This window comes from Biomphalaria glabrata, chromosome 13 (genome assembly GCF_947242115.1).
Source record: "Biomphalaria glabrata chromosome 13, xgBioGlab47.1, whole genome shotgun sequence".
NCBI classification, from domain to species: Eukaryota; Metazoa; Mollusca; class Gastropoda; family Planorbidae; genus Biomphalaria; species Biomphalaria glabrata.
Genome location: NC_074723.1, coordinates 714,962 through 728,954, shown reverse-complemented (window position 1 = coordinate 728,954; position 13,993 = coordinate 714,962). Strand labels below are relative to the sequence as shown.

The 13,993-nt window shown below is 32.6% G+C and overlaps 1 pseudogene; it reads left to right on the top strand.

The window, feature by feature from the left end:
- The window catches only part of LOC106071576 (dynein axonemal heavy chain 6-like), an 85,506-nt pseudogene that overhangs the window by 12,387 nt on the left and 59,126 nt on the right, over nt 1-13,993 (top strand).

The following is a 13,993-nucleotide window of genomic DNA, read 5'->3' as shown; positions in this document are numbered from 1 at the left end:
TAGCTTGAGAAAAGTATTAGAATTTCTCCATTCAATTAGTTTGAATGCAGAAATGATGGGTACTATTACTATTCTTTTGAAAACAATTTTTTTTACAATGTCTATATAATAGAATGCCCTTTTTTTAATCTATGCTATAAAATAAGATATTTTTTAGGTTTCACAGCTTTGTCTAGTTTATCAAGAGAAGTTCAACATTTTTTAACTTGACAGTTAGTTACACTACCATTAAAGACACCTTTGTTCTGTCTCTGCCATGATGCAGGAATTTAAGTTTAGGCTTTAACTAATAATCTTCATTTTGGAAAAAATGTCTGATACATTTAAAACAAATCAAAAGCAGTTGGACAAAATTGGTGTGATGTTTGGCTGAGAGGCCAAAACCACTGAGCTATGGCTTGGCCACCAATCAATGGGGACTCAAGTTTGAATCTGGACTTAAGCAGAGCTATGTTTGCTGAGTGCATAAAAGCAGGAGGGAAACTTGTTTCTATGCCCCCCCTCTCCACTGGTCCACAAAAGAGATTGGACCATAGTACATTGAGCATGCAATAAACATGAAAGCAATAACAAAAAGTATTGATTCTCAGAAAAATCTTTGACATAAAGGACAAATTATAAACTAGGAGGGCTAATTATAAATTAATAGAACACTAGATGTTGGTACATTAAATAATAGAGTACAAAGACTCATAATTAACTATTTGGACAAATAATCGACTGTTAGAACAAATTTAATTTGTGAAATTATAAACAAGTAGAAGAATATAGGTACTAGCAATTCAAATTATAGAAAAGCAGAATAAATGTTTCATTATTTGGACAAGCTATTAGGTGACTGGGCTAAGTTATAAGTTATTAGGACAAGCTATTAGGTGACTGGGCTAAGTTATAAGTTATTAGGACAAGCTATTAGGTGACTGGGCTAAGTTATAAGTTATTAGGACGAGCTATTAGGTGACTGTGCTAAGTTATAAGTTATTAGGACAAGCTATTAGGCGACTGGGCTAAGTTATAAGACTGTCAAGAAAAGAACAAACAAAGACAAGTAAGATAATTAATCTCATATTGACCTCAGACTTTTGTATATAACAGAGCTAACCCATTTTAGTATTGCTCTTAATTGAATATCAAATTTGTATTTAGGTTGTTCTAACTATATGTCAAATGATGTGGACCCGTGATGTCACACCTATTCTTAGAGACTCTCGAACAGTTATCAGGGGAATGAGGGACTTTGAACAAAGAAGCTTTACAGTAAAAAAATTTTATTTGATTTTATATTTCACAAAACTTATCCTTTCTACCATTATGTATCAGCACTTAAAATGTATCAGTAATTTCAAAGTGACTTTCTATCAATCTATCAACAGGAGTTAAATCTTCTAGCTGGGGCAGTGAGAGGAGAACTTCCTAAACTGGCACTAGCTACACTCTGCGCTCTTATTACAATCAATGTTCATGCACGGGACATAATTTCAGAAATGGTGAAAAAACAGGTCAGACATTTTAGACAGTAAACTTTTTAATCTTCCTAATATAATTAAATTCCATTTGATGGCTTAATCACATTGTTTGACATCATTCATAAATGCATATTGCTTCATTCAACAAAGCCCAAGAACTATTCTTAAAAGATGACTGGTGAAATGTGCATTAATGGGCTGCTTTACATGCAGCCCTGAGATTACCAAAAGCTTTAAAATCTTGTTAAAAATAGTATGCCTGTGAATAAATCAAAGCTTTACAAATTTAATCAGTCAAATGGAATTTTGAAATGGTAATCCATTGTAAAAATGACAAAATCATGAATGTCCCAAATGTGGTTAATTATAATTATAATAATAATAATAATAATCTTTATTATCCGTATGGAAATTTGTCTTACAATTTGTGCATTACACCAAACAAAAAACATTATAACTATAAGAAACCAAAATGTACATTCACACCAGACTCACTCAAAATTTACATGTGACAAAGTTTATACCAGATTGTTCTTATTTAATGATTTAATTGCCAGCACTCAAGACTTAATAGTAAAAAAAACAAACATCATTTAAATAAATACAAGATCTTCTTTTTAAAAAGATAGAAAAGAAAAATCACAAGTTACAGTTTCATTCTTTCTCTTTTACAAACTGTGTTTTGGGGACAAAAAATTGTTTTTAAAAAGAAAGAATAGTTTTGGTTATGGTGTAACTATAGGACTCATTTTAGTCATTTTAGGTCCATGTCATTATCATCTGAATGTAAATAAAAAATCTTTCTGGGTTCAGTATAATGCTAGGAACAAAAAACAAAAATATTTTTCTCTCTGTATGTGAATAGAAACATTGCTTGTGCATTGGAAACATTTACAACCTACAGGAGATATATCTTATAAATATGTCTAGTTGTAAGTTGTAGCTGCTGGCAGTTTTAAAATCTCTTTAGCCAAGTTTTTTTGGTGTGGCATTTCTTTTGATCTACCAAGTCTTTGCGAATTCAGTCTGTGTCTTATTCCATTTCAATCTCCTTGGGATTCTTTCATTTGTTTGTTAAATGAGGAAACTACAAAACTTGTGTTAACAGGTATCAGAACTTTTAAGTTTTGACTGGCAAAAACAACTCAGATATTATTGGAATATGGAAGTGGTCCAAACTGTGTTGTCTGCATGTCTACACCTATGGCTATGAGTACCTTGGAGCCTGTCCTAGACTAGTGATTACACCTCTGACTGTAAGTTTATTGATATGGGTATCGTTGGACTATTTATATTTTTCCAAGTGACAGGCATATTGGTTTGATCAATTGATAGGATAAAACATTTGAATTAATGTCAGGATAAAACATTTGAATAATATGACATGACCTGACTAATTTTCAGAACATGCCTAGCTGACTATTTGAGGATTCAAGTGGATATTTCTATTGAATTAAAAAGATAAAATATTTGAATAGCTAAGTTGACATATCTATTACATCAATGATTATTAACTGGGCAAACACGTTTAACAAATTTACTGAACACAACAGAATTAATTGCTAATAAATTTTTTAGTTTTAAACTTAATAGCAATGCTTTTAGTTTAAAAAAAACAACAGCTACCACTTTTGTGTAGATCCCTACTTTTAAATTGTAAATTCTCAGTTGCTTAACTAGCCTGAAGATTTTATGATTAACATATTAGTACCTTATTCATTAGTAATCTAGTAGAATGGGAGCTCAAAGTCTGCAAGTGATGCCAGATGTTACTTTTTGACAAATAGTTACAATCACAATCATTGAGACATTGACAAAATTCTTTCTCCCTCCTAGAAGGATAAGTATCATCTTTCTAGTTAATGCATTAAAACAGCAACCATCTCTATCTTTAGTTTTCTATTCATGCCACATTGCTCATTCATAGGACAGATGCTATCTCTGCCTTATGGGAACCCTACAACTTGATCTAGGTGGAGCACCTGCAGGTCCAGCTGGTACTGGAAAGACTGAAACAACTAAAGATTTGGCTAAAGCTTTGGCTATATGGTGTGTAGTGTTTAATTGTTCAGACAGCTTGGATTATAAGGTGATTAGGACCTTAAATATAATTATGTTTCTTTTATAAATACTTTATTTGAATTAGTGAATATTGAATATTTAGTTCAAATTGTTCATTGACTTATTATTATTATTATTATAGCTTTTATATAGCGCTACTTTCATGCTTATAGCATGCTCAGAGCGCTTTTGGTACAATCTCATTTGTGGGGGGAGGGGGTATCTAGGAGTTGGTTTTCCGTGCTGCCTTTAGGCAGAGACGCCATGGCTGAGGGGCAGACAAACCATAGCTAAATGGTATAAAGAGGCTTACTTTCATTGAAAAACACCATGGCTAATGGCTTACATATTGTTGTGACTGATGAGACTGGGTGACATAAACACTACAGAACTGAATGACATAAGACTCCACAAGGCTCAGTGACTTAGATAATTATATTAACACAATATATTTTAAGATTCTATACCAGAAATAAATTAATCCTCTCTTGATTTATATTTTTTTGTGTGTGTTTTTATTGGCGATGCTCTAGTGTTCTAAACTTCATGTAATCCTTAATATGCTATTGGAAGGGAAGGCTGCTTCCATTTTCATTAGACTAGGCTCACAAGTCTGATAAAACTAAAACTCACCCCAAAAAGATGCAAGTCTACAATACATGCGTTCTGAGTACAAAACATGGTCAATGTATGTGAAACAAGTCCCCACCTCTGCCAAGTGGATGTGATCAAAAGGAAAAAAAACCTTTGTGGTGATCCCTACTTTTAAATAGAAAATAGTTGCTTAACTATCTTGATGATAAAGGTGTGATCATCATATACAAATGAAGCTTTCAGAATGCATCAAATCATATTGTTGTAAACCTGGTGGTGACACAGTTGGGGGTAGTGCTGTGTGTTTTTAGCCTACTCAAATCGCCACAGTCCAGCGCAGGGTGAGCGGTCAACTGTGACCAGTGACAGTACACGCCAGTTCGGCAACGACCTGTGTGTAAATATTACGCATGCAAGTCATGGCGATTGTGATCATTCTGAGTGGCCAAGAACGTTCCATCCCATTCTAGAAGGCCAGTAGAGACTCTATATAAGAGCGAGTGTGTTAGAAAGACTGGACTTCACGTTACCTCGCAATGTGACCAGACGAGTTAGTGTGATGTTGTTGCCAACCGTACAGTATTTGTAATGTATTTGAAATTAAATTGCTACTGTTACTTTTGAGCCCTGATGAGTTGTGAGGTTCTTTGAGTTCGTTGTGTCGTGTGGTGCAGTTTGAAGAGAGCCTGGGCAGTAGAGGAGAGATTGTAACAATATGAATAGAAGAGCATATAAATGCTTGGGAAGACATGGACATAGATCTAGACTTCACCATGTGTAGAGAAGTGGTAGAGAGACATTCATTGAACAGCCATGTAGCAGTAATGCAGCAATGATGTAGCAATGATCTCAGCTGACCTAGCTAGTTAAATGGAAAAGACTGGAACTACCAGGTTCTACATAGTATGCATGGGCACTATAGCCCTAACAAGGAAGGCTCTATGGGATAGCCATAGTCATCTTAGGACAGAGGTCTGTCAATGATGATAATGATTACTCTATGGTTTGACTTCTTCAGCTATATTAAATACTGTTTTATTGAGCAATTATTAGATGTTAAAATTTTATGTTATTTTAACATAACTGATAGTTTCAATTTCCATTGTATTCTTCCAGATGATGGGAGGATTCTTCTCTGGGCTAGCACAGTCAGGGGCCTGGTGCTGTTTTGATGAGTTCAACCGAATCAATATTGAAGTTTTATCTGTTATTGCTCAACAACTTATTACTATCAGAAATGCCAAAGTAGCTAAGGTAGGAATCAAAAGTAGATAAGGCAGGATTCAAAAGTAACATAGGCATGAAGCTAAAGCAGCAAATATGAAGCATGTCTTACCACCAAAGAAAGTGTCGATTAAAAAGTGTTACCTGAAAATAAATAAAATAATGACTAATCAAGATAAAGTGACTTTTATCAAAATGTAATTACTTAGATCTGGTTATCATAATATAGAATAAGCTGTAATAAAGACAAAAAAAATTATTAGCAAAGGAATCTAATGAGAAAATAATATTTTCATATCGAACACTGTGCATGAAAGTAAATACTTAGGTTCTAGGTTTCTGAATGAAGATTTCTCGTGTTTTTATTAGGTCTAACGACCCAGATGAAAGTTTACCTTTATTAGATTATATTTCGGCATGAAACTCAAGGCCTACATGTTTTTTTGTTTTTTTTAAATGAAACTCAAGGCCTACATGCTTGCCTCTAGTGTTTCAATCTAGTCCTTTATTAATCTCCATTATTGCCTACTAAAAGAAGAGTGTTTTTGTTTAAATATTATATGGAAAGGGAGTTAAATAATCAATGTAATTAATCAGACTAAAACATTGTTCTCTAGAATAAGTGGCGAACATCGTTAGGCTTAGTGTTTTTGGCAGTATTATTTATGAAAAGTGTTGCAGACTAAGAAATAAATAACTTCATTTGTACAAGGCACAGTAAATAAAGACACCATATTAACTCCAATAAGTCCTTCATTATAAAATACAAATGTCAGTGTGAGAAAATGTACCTCATTCCTATAATCTTATTCAACTTATTCTGCTCCTCACAAGTCTATAGACTTTTCTAAGTTGTAGGTTTTGAATGATAGGTTTGGAATTTTTATACTAAATACTACTGCAAACTTTCCATATTATAATCAGTAGATACAAGTGTCTATGTAAATATGAATAAATCAGCCACTCTGGTTTAAAAAGCGAAACAAAATCAATCTTTCAAAGAGTTATCAGAATAACACACCAATATTTCATCAGAAAAACACACTAATATTTCATTAGATGAACACAGCAATATTTCATCAGAATAACTCAGCAATATTTCATCATAAGCAGACATCATTATTTCATCATGGGCAGTGTTTTTGTTTTACTTATTTTTCCAAATTCTATATGTGTCAAGCAGTTTCTTGTATTTTCTCATGTTGCAATTTAAAACTTTCATATATATTTTTTTTTTGACATCACACCGTATATTAATATAGTCCTGAGATCGTCTTAATCATTATTTCCTATTTACTGTTGACTATTCATTATCATTACCTCTGTTTTAGTGATGGTTTGAGAGGTGGGTGCGTTTATTCTAAGTTTTAAAATCCCTAGATAGAAGCTTGGTAATTGCATGTAGTGCATGTATGTTTCCGTGTAGGTTATGGTCAAGAAGATTCGGTAATGAAATTGGTTAACCTGATTAGTGTTAAAAACAATAAAAAAATTGTCTCTCTCTTTAGTCTCTTTAGATTACTAGACTGGTAAGAACAACGTTTTCTATGTTGTCTCCCTCTATAGCTCAATAGGTTCATGTTTGAAGGGCGTGAGATCAAACTGGTTCATACATGTGCAGCCTTCATCACTATGAATCCTGGTTACGCTGGACGGACAGAATTACCTGATAATTTACAGGCTTTGTTTAGACCTATATCAATGATGGTACCAGATTATGGTAAGAGGATGAAACATCTAGAAGGTCTTTTCCTTAGTAGTATTCAAAAGCTAAAAGTACAACAATGGCTAAGTGTTTAGAAAAATCCCAAAAGGCCCAAATCTGCAAGTACATGTGATGCCTGTCATGGAGGCTTGAACAAACTGTTCATTGTGCAGAGCAGGCCATTGTCTTGTATTGTCTTGTACTTTGCATGGTTCGGGCCAAAGTTTGACTCCTAAGGACATTTATTTATGTATTTAATTTATAAGACAACAAAAATAGAACCTAAACCTATGAACCAGTTTAAAGTTGAGTGATCCTTTTGAATGTTTTATTACTTTTATCTCTGGTATCACATGCAATTTCTTTCTCAGCCTCTGTCATTTGAGATGGCTTAGATCTTATGCTAGATTTGCTATATTGTCTCTCTATTTAGATGATGGGAACTTGGGCTAATTCATTTCATCTCCTCTCAATATTCATTCATTTTCAGCTGTAAGACAAATGAAGCTTTTTCCATTAATGCCATTAGTCCTTATGTGTTCTCTTTTTCTTTTAGTTTATGTATGCAGCTGCAGTGTTTATTATATATCATTTTTATCAACTTACAGATGATGTTTATATGTAGTTTATTGTCACTCCTGTACAAAGTGACTCCTTGTAGATAAATTATTTCCAGTTCTAATATTTTATTGCTTCTTTTCTTTTAGGTCTTATTGCTGAAGTTATCTTGTACTCAGAAGGATTTGAGTCCTCCAGAACATTAGCCAAGAAAATGGTTCAAATGTACAAACTGTGTAGTGAACAACTCTCGCAACAAGATCATTATGACTTTGGTAATAACCTTGACACATTCATCAATAAGTATTTCCTAGAAAAAAAGTACACACTCATAAATAATAATGTCCTAAAAATAGTAGACACTCATGAATAATTATATCCTAAAAATAAAGACATGTACATACTCAAATAAAATATGCAAATTTATGATAATATACACATTTTGTTTTAGGTATGCGAGCTGTAAAATCTGTCCTGGTTATGGCTGGCAGTTTAAAAAGACAGAATCCTGACAAACCGGAAGATGTAGTTCTGATTCGAGCGCTTCGTGATAGCAATCTTCCAAAGTTTTTGTTCAACGATGCTAAACTGTTTCAAGTAACTCGGTTTTTACTTTTTCATTTATTATTATTATTAGTATAAGTATCACTATTATTTGTTTATTTTTATGCTTTGAACTGTTATAAAAGACTAACAGCTATATATATATAAACTCTTCCAACAAATGTCAAAACAAAAGAAAGATGAAGTTAAAACCACAGTGTTAAGCCCTGTAATAAATGTGAACCATTTGATGAATGGATAAATCACTCTGTTGATTAATAAACCACTACATCTATTCATGTAGGCCCTACTTCTGATTATAAGCTTACTGAACCATACAATAGTAAAGACTGTATATTATTATTATGCCATAAACTAAATTATCACTCATATTGCATGTTAATAATGTGTATTTACTTACATGGAGCTTAAGCTTTTAATTAGTTTTTTAGGCAAACATTGTTATCTATGAATTATCAATTCATTTGTGGAAAGTTTTTCTTATGGTTTTATCACCAGCATTAAACAGAATATTTCTTACAGATAAATCAAAATTTAAAAAATTATATTTTGGGTGGAATAAAAAAAAGTATTAATAATGTGAAGAAATAGTTATGAAACTTGTTCACTGAGTGGTTTATAATGTTTTGCAGGCCATACTTTCAGACCTTTTTCCTGGTGTTAACATACCAGAACATGATTATGGCCAGCTGAAAGATGAGATCATGAACATCCAACTAGAAATGAAGCTCCAAGTGGTGGACATGCAAGTTGTGAAAGTGATACAGTTCTTGGAGACTATGATTGTCAGACATGGTGTTATGTTAGTTGGACCAACTGGGGGTGGAAAGAGCACAATTTACAGGGTAGTGTATTACATTTGTAGCCATTCTAATTGTAGTGTATAGGTATGTAAATCTTAAACTTGTAAGTTTTCATTCACTCTGTGACTCACACATTCTCTACAACTTTTTTACTTTTTAAAGTAATGACTTTATGTTTTTGCATTTGAAAAGTTTGAACCAGGGCCTAAAAAGAAGAGTTTAATAAGGAATCCATCAAAAGTACATGATCTGCTAAGCTAATATTTTAAAAAAATATATAGTCATCTATCCACATTATGTCCCTTTGTTGTACAATGACCTTGTTTCTTAGGTCTATACATTGAAAGTTAACAACAATCAATAATTAAACACATTCAATATCAACTTTCTCTGTGGCACCAGTGAGACAAAGACCAGAAATAAAATAGGCTCCTCCCTTGGAATTATGTATAACAATTTGAACAAATTAAAAAATATTTTAAAGACCATCTTTCACACTTAGAGCATTTATATATATATGTATATATAGTTCGTCCATCGTGGTTTGATGATGACCACTTTTGTCATCCAGGGGGCTGAGGGCTTTGCACAGGGGTTTTGTGCCCCCCTCATTTGGCTGGTGAGACCTATGTAATGTTTGGCCTTCTTCTTCTTCTTCGGATAGACTGTCATATGTAAAAAAATGCATATCTTGTTTCAGCTAATTTGGGACAGGTTCTGAGTTTTCTGAATTTTTTTCACAATTTCATGATGTAGGTGTAGGTTAAGACATCACTGATATTTTAAGGCAATAATGTCTTACAATGCATACAGCTGCTAAAGGGTTATCTGAAATTTTTTACTCAACCAAATAAAAAAATGATTAACTATTGCCAAATTTTCTTTGAAAATATTCTAACAGCATCATTAAAATGAAAAAAGAAAAAAAAGACAGTTGTTTGGAAAGTAAAAAGAATCAATACAAATTTTGACACCTGGCAGGCTTTGTCATGCAGTTGTTTAAATCAGTGATGCCCAACCCAATTCGATATGTGGGCCATTTTAATTTCCAACTCTAGTGTCGCGGGCCACATGATAGAAAAGATACAAAAAAGTAATGAAATTGACTTGTAACTCTTTTATTTGAGACCCGAGGATCTAGTACTTACACTGAATTATTGGGATATATTTGAATTTTCTTTGTACGCTTCAGAAAATCGCATTAAGTTCTGTTTATGTTTTGTTGTTATTGGTCTTTAATACAGCCACACTTTATAAGTCCATTATTAGTTCATATTACTTACTGAAAAAAATAATTTGTTAAAATTACACTGAGTCATATTTAGCCTACCTTTTTTTAGTGATATAAACTAAAACTCATTTAAACTTAAACTCATACAAACTGAAAGTCATATATACTTATCTTATTTCATTTATACCTATTTCAATACCAACAGTGGCCACCAATATAAGACTTATTTTTTCATGCACTTGAAACTTAAAATTGGTTACATTTAAATTAAGTGATTCACATTTCTGATAATGTGTGTTGATTTGTCTTATTTTGAAATGTAATTTTTGTATGTTGATGTAATTATGACATTTAAATGTTAAAACAAAAAAAAAGGGAACCTATACACTAAGTTTGGTCAACCCCTTTATGTGTGAATTGTCCTAGAAATGTGAAAAAGTAGCAATTTTTTCACAATTTTTGCCCTAACATAAACATAACATTTCTATTTTTTAGGATGGGGGAAGTCAAAGTGTCCATTGTAATAGATTGTAATACATTGTAATACATTGTAATAAATGCTATGCTTAAGAGTTACTAAGACATAAATGGCAACACATTTATTTATATTGAAAATCAAACAAATTTTTTTTAAAACTCTAATTATTTAACAAAAAAAAAATGTTGTGCAGTGTATATGATAATGTGTATTCACCTTTTTGAATTTCAAGATTATATCATTACACTGTTAAATGGATAGAGATGGAAGGTAGTGAATAATGTAATGATAGAAGCATGCAGATGCTATTAGCTAAGGTTGACCCATCAGGGTGCCAAGAAAGATTCCAGTGCTTTTTAAAAATGATGTTGCATTAAATACAAAGTATCTTAAAGAACTATATCCATACCAGTAAGAACAAATTAGTTTCAATGTAGACTTAAGAATTCTCAACATTTAGATCTGTACTCTTATTTTCCAGGTAGATAACAGCAAAATAAACTCATTTTGTAAGTTGCTTGAAGCCATTTTCTTCTACAAGCTTGGTCAATTTGACTGGTCACTAGAATCCTCCAAGATGTTTCGATTTCTGTGCCAGATCTTTGTGTTTTGTTACCTTTGGGCTCTTGGGGGTAACCTCAATGATGAGTACAGAGATGCTTTTGATCTGTTTATACGACAACAATTTGATGAAAATCAAGATGCCAAGGTAACTGAAACAATATTATGTGTTGATAGTTTCAATCAGATATTCTATTTATACATCATAGACAATTTAGTGCTGAACGGGCTCAGAGTTGATTTCATTGTTGGATAATATAACAACAAATTTGGACCTTAAAGAACTGGGTATATTTCTTCTACTCACTAAACCTATTGACTTTATTAAAAACTAGACCCATCTAGTAAAAGACTACATTGGTAGTGATAGTAGAAAACAATTTACAAAACATACACCAAGGAGTCTTCTTTATAAGCATAAAAAATAGTTTTTGTGATTGGATACAGAGACGTGAGTCTTGAGTGCATTTTGAATACTGGTGCTTGCTTATAGATTACTTCATTGAGTAACTTAGTATCTGGAAAGAAGTCTAGATGTAGTGCATTCTAGATGCACTGCTGAAGTACTATTGAAATGACAACATGTTCTGTTTAAATTTGATGTTATGTTGTCCTTAAAAACAATACTGAAGTTATGTGCATTGAATTTATTTGCAATATGGAGTGTTTCTCTATTATTAATATAACCTTTCAGCTGCCAGGAACATATCCTTTATGGAGCTATTACATTGAGGTGGATTCAGAGATAATGGATCTGTGGGAACGTCTTGTCTCATCCTTTCGATTTGACAAATCCATTTCATTTTTTAAAATGATGGTGCCCACTGTGGACACAGCACGTTATGGCTACTTCCTAGAGAGGTTACTTTCTGTTCAAAAACCAGTGCTCTTTACAGGAGGGACAGGCGTGGGCAAGGTAGTATGAAATTAGTTTACCAATTTACCTTCATTAAAGATATGATTATAAGATGCTGATTTAATGTTTTTGTTTAAACTATAACTAAAAAAAATTGTTGCAACTTCTGAATATTTCTTGATTGGTTAATGTTTGTGTAATTGAAATAATTGACTGCATATTTGAAAGAATGAATATATTGTCTCCTTCAACTTGTTCTAGTCTGTGATAGTAAGAGATTTACTTGATCGCATCTCTGAGAGAATGAACTACGTACCAGTTTACATTAACTTTTCTACACAAACCAGCAGCGGAAGAACTCAGGAAATTATTGAAGGGAAGTTGGAGAAACGAAAGAAAAATGTTATTGGTAAATTATTTTTTGTCTATAACTGTAACATTTTAACTTCTTATAGAGTCTATGTTGTAAACTAAATGTCTGATGTCAGTAGGTTTTTTGTTTTTATATGTCTTTTTGGTTAATGTCCTGATTTATTAATTACTTTATTTACTCTCTCAAGATATTTTTAGTACTAAAATTTTATTTCAGTAATTATAAAATTATTAAATATCATTTTATGCTAAAAATCGTTTACTTAAAATAAAATAGTTTTCTATATTTTCAAAACCCTACCAATTGAGTCAAGGTTTGTGTACATATATGCAGGCTATATAGGCTACTGTTATGATCTTATGTGCAAAAAGAATCGACAGGGGCTTATTGCAAAAATAAATATATATGAAGAGCGCAACAAGTTAAGAAAGAGATCATGTTCTTCCTCAACTACTGACAACCATTTTTTGTTCAACTGCTAATATGCACTTCTCTAATGACCAACAAAAATCTTTAAAAAAGTTATGTTCACGTGATACACTTTGCCATCTATGCTTTAAGGATATAGAGTGGTTCCCTGCGCCAAATGATTGTCTGGAGGGGTTATATCTGTTTAACAAATGATGTCTGGATGGGTTACATCTGTTTAACAAATGATTGTCTGGATGGGTTACATCTGTTTAACAAATGATGTCTGGATGGGTTACATCTGTTTAACAAATCTGTCTGGATGGGTTACATCTGTTTAACAAATGATGTCTGGATGCGTTACATCTGTTTAACAAATGATGTCTGGATGAGTTACATCTATGTATAAGTAACACACTTCACACATCGCAACAAATGCATTCAAACAATTAGTAGAACAAACAAAATAGGCTACATTTCTTTTTTTTTTTAAAGTTATAAAACAAAAAAGTTGTTTGGTTGAAGTTGTGGCATGTTACCCCACACTGGGGTAACTTGACACATGGCTTGGGGTAACAAATCACCATAATTGGATCATGGTTGTGGCTAAAAGCAGTATGAAAAATAGACTTTGTCCTTTCAATATACCTGCTGGTGGTGAAAGAGTGGTTTTTATATCCTGTTTTGGACAGTTCCAATAGCAGCTACAACAATTTTCTTTCCCCTTTCAGCTTTGGCGTTTCTTTTGATAATGCCCTGTGACCCAATGAACTCAGCAAGATGATTTTTAGTCTATGCTTTGTGTATTTTTAGTTTGTTTTTTTTCTGATTGCTGCGAAGCTAATTCTCTCAGGTCTACCTAGTAATGTCATGAAATATTTCTGACGCAGTGATCAGTTGCTCCATTAAATGTTTTTTTCAAGTTCTTTCAAGAAAACTTGTCAGGTCTTAATTTAACCTGCATTTCTTTTTTCTTGTTTGCTTTCCACACATCAACTGTAGTTTTGTTTTGTACATAACATTGTGCTGTGAGGTAGTTCAGAGTAATGACAGCATAATGACATGGTATCTGCTTGTAGCCTAATTGTACTTTTAATATTTTCCACATGCT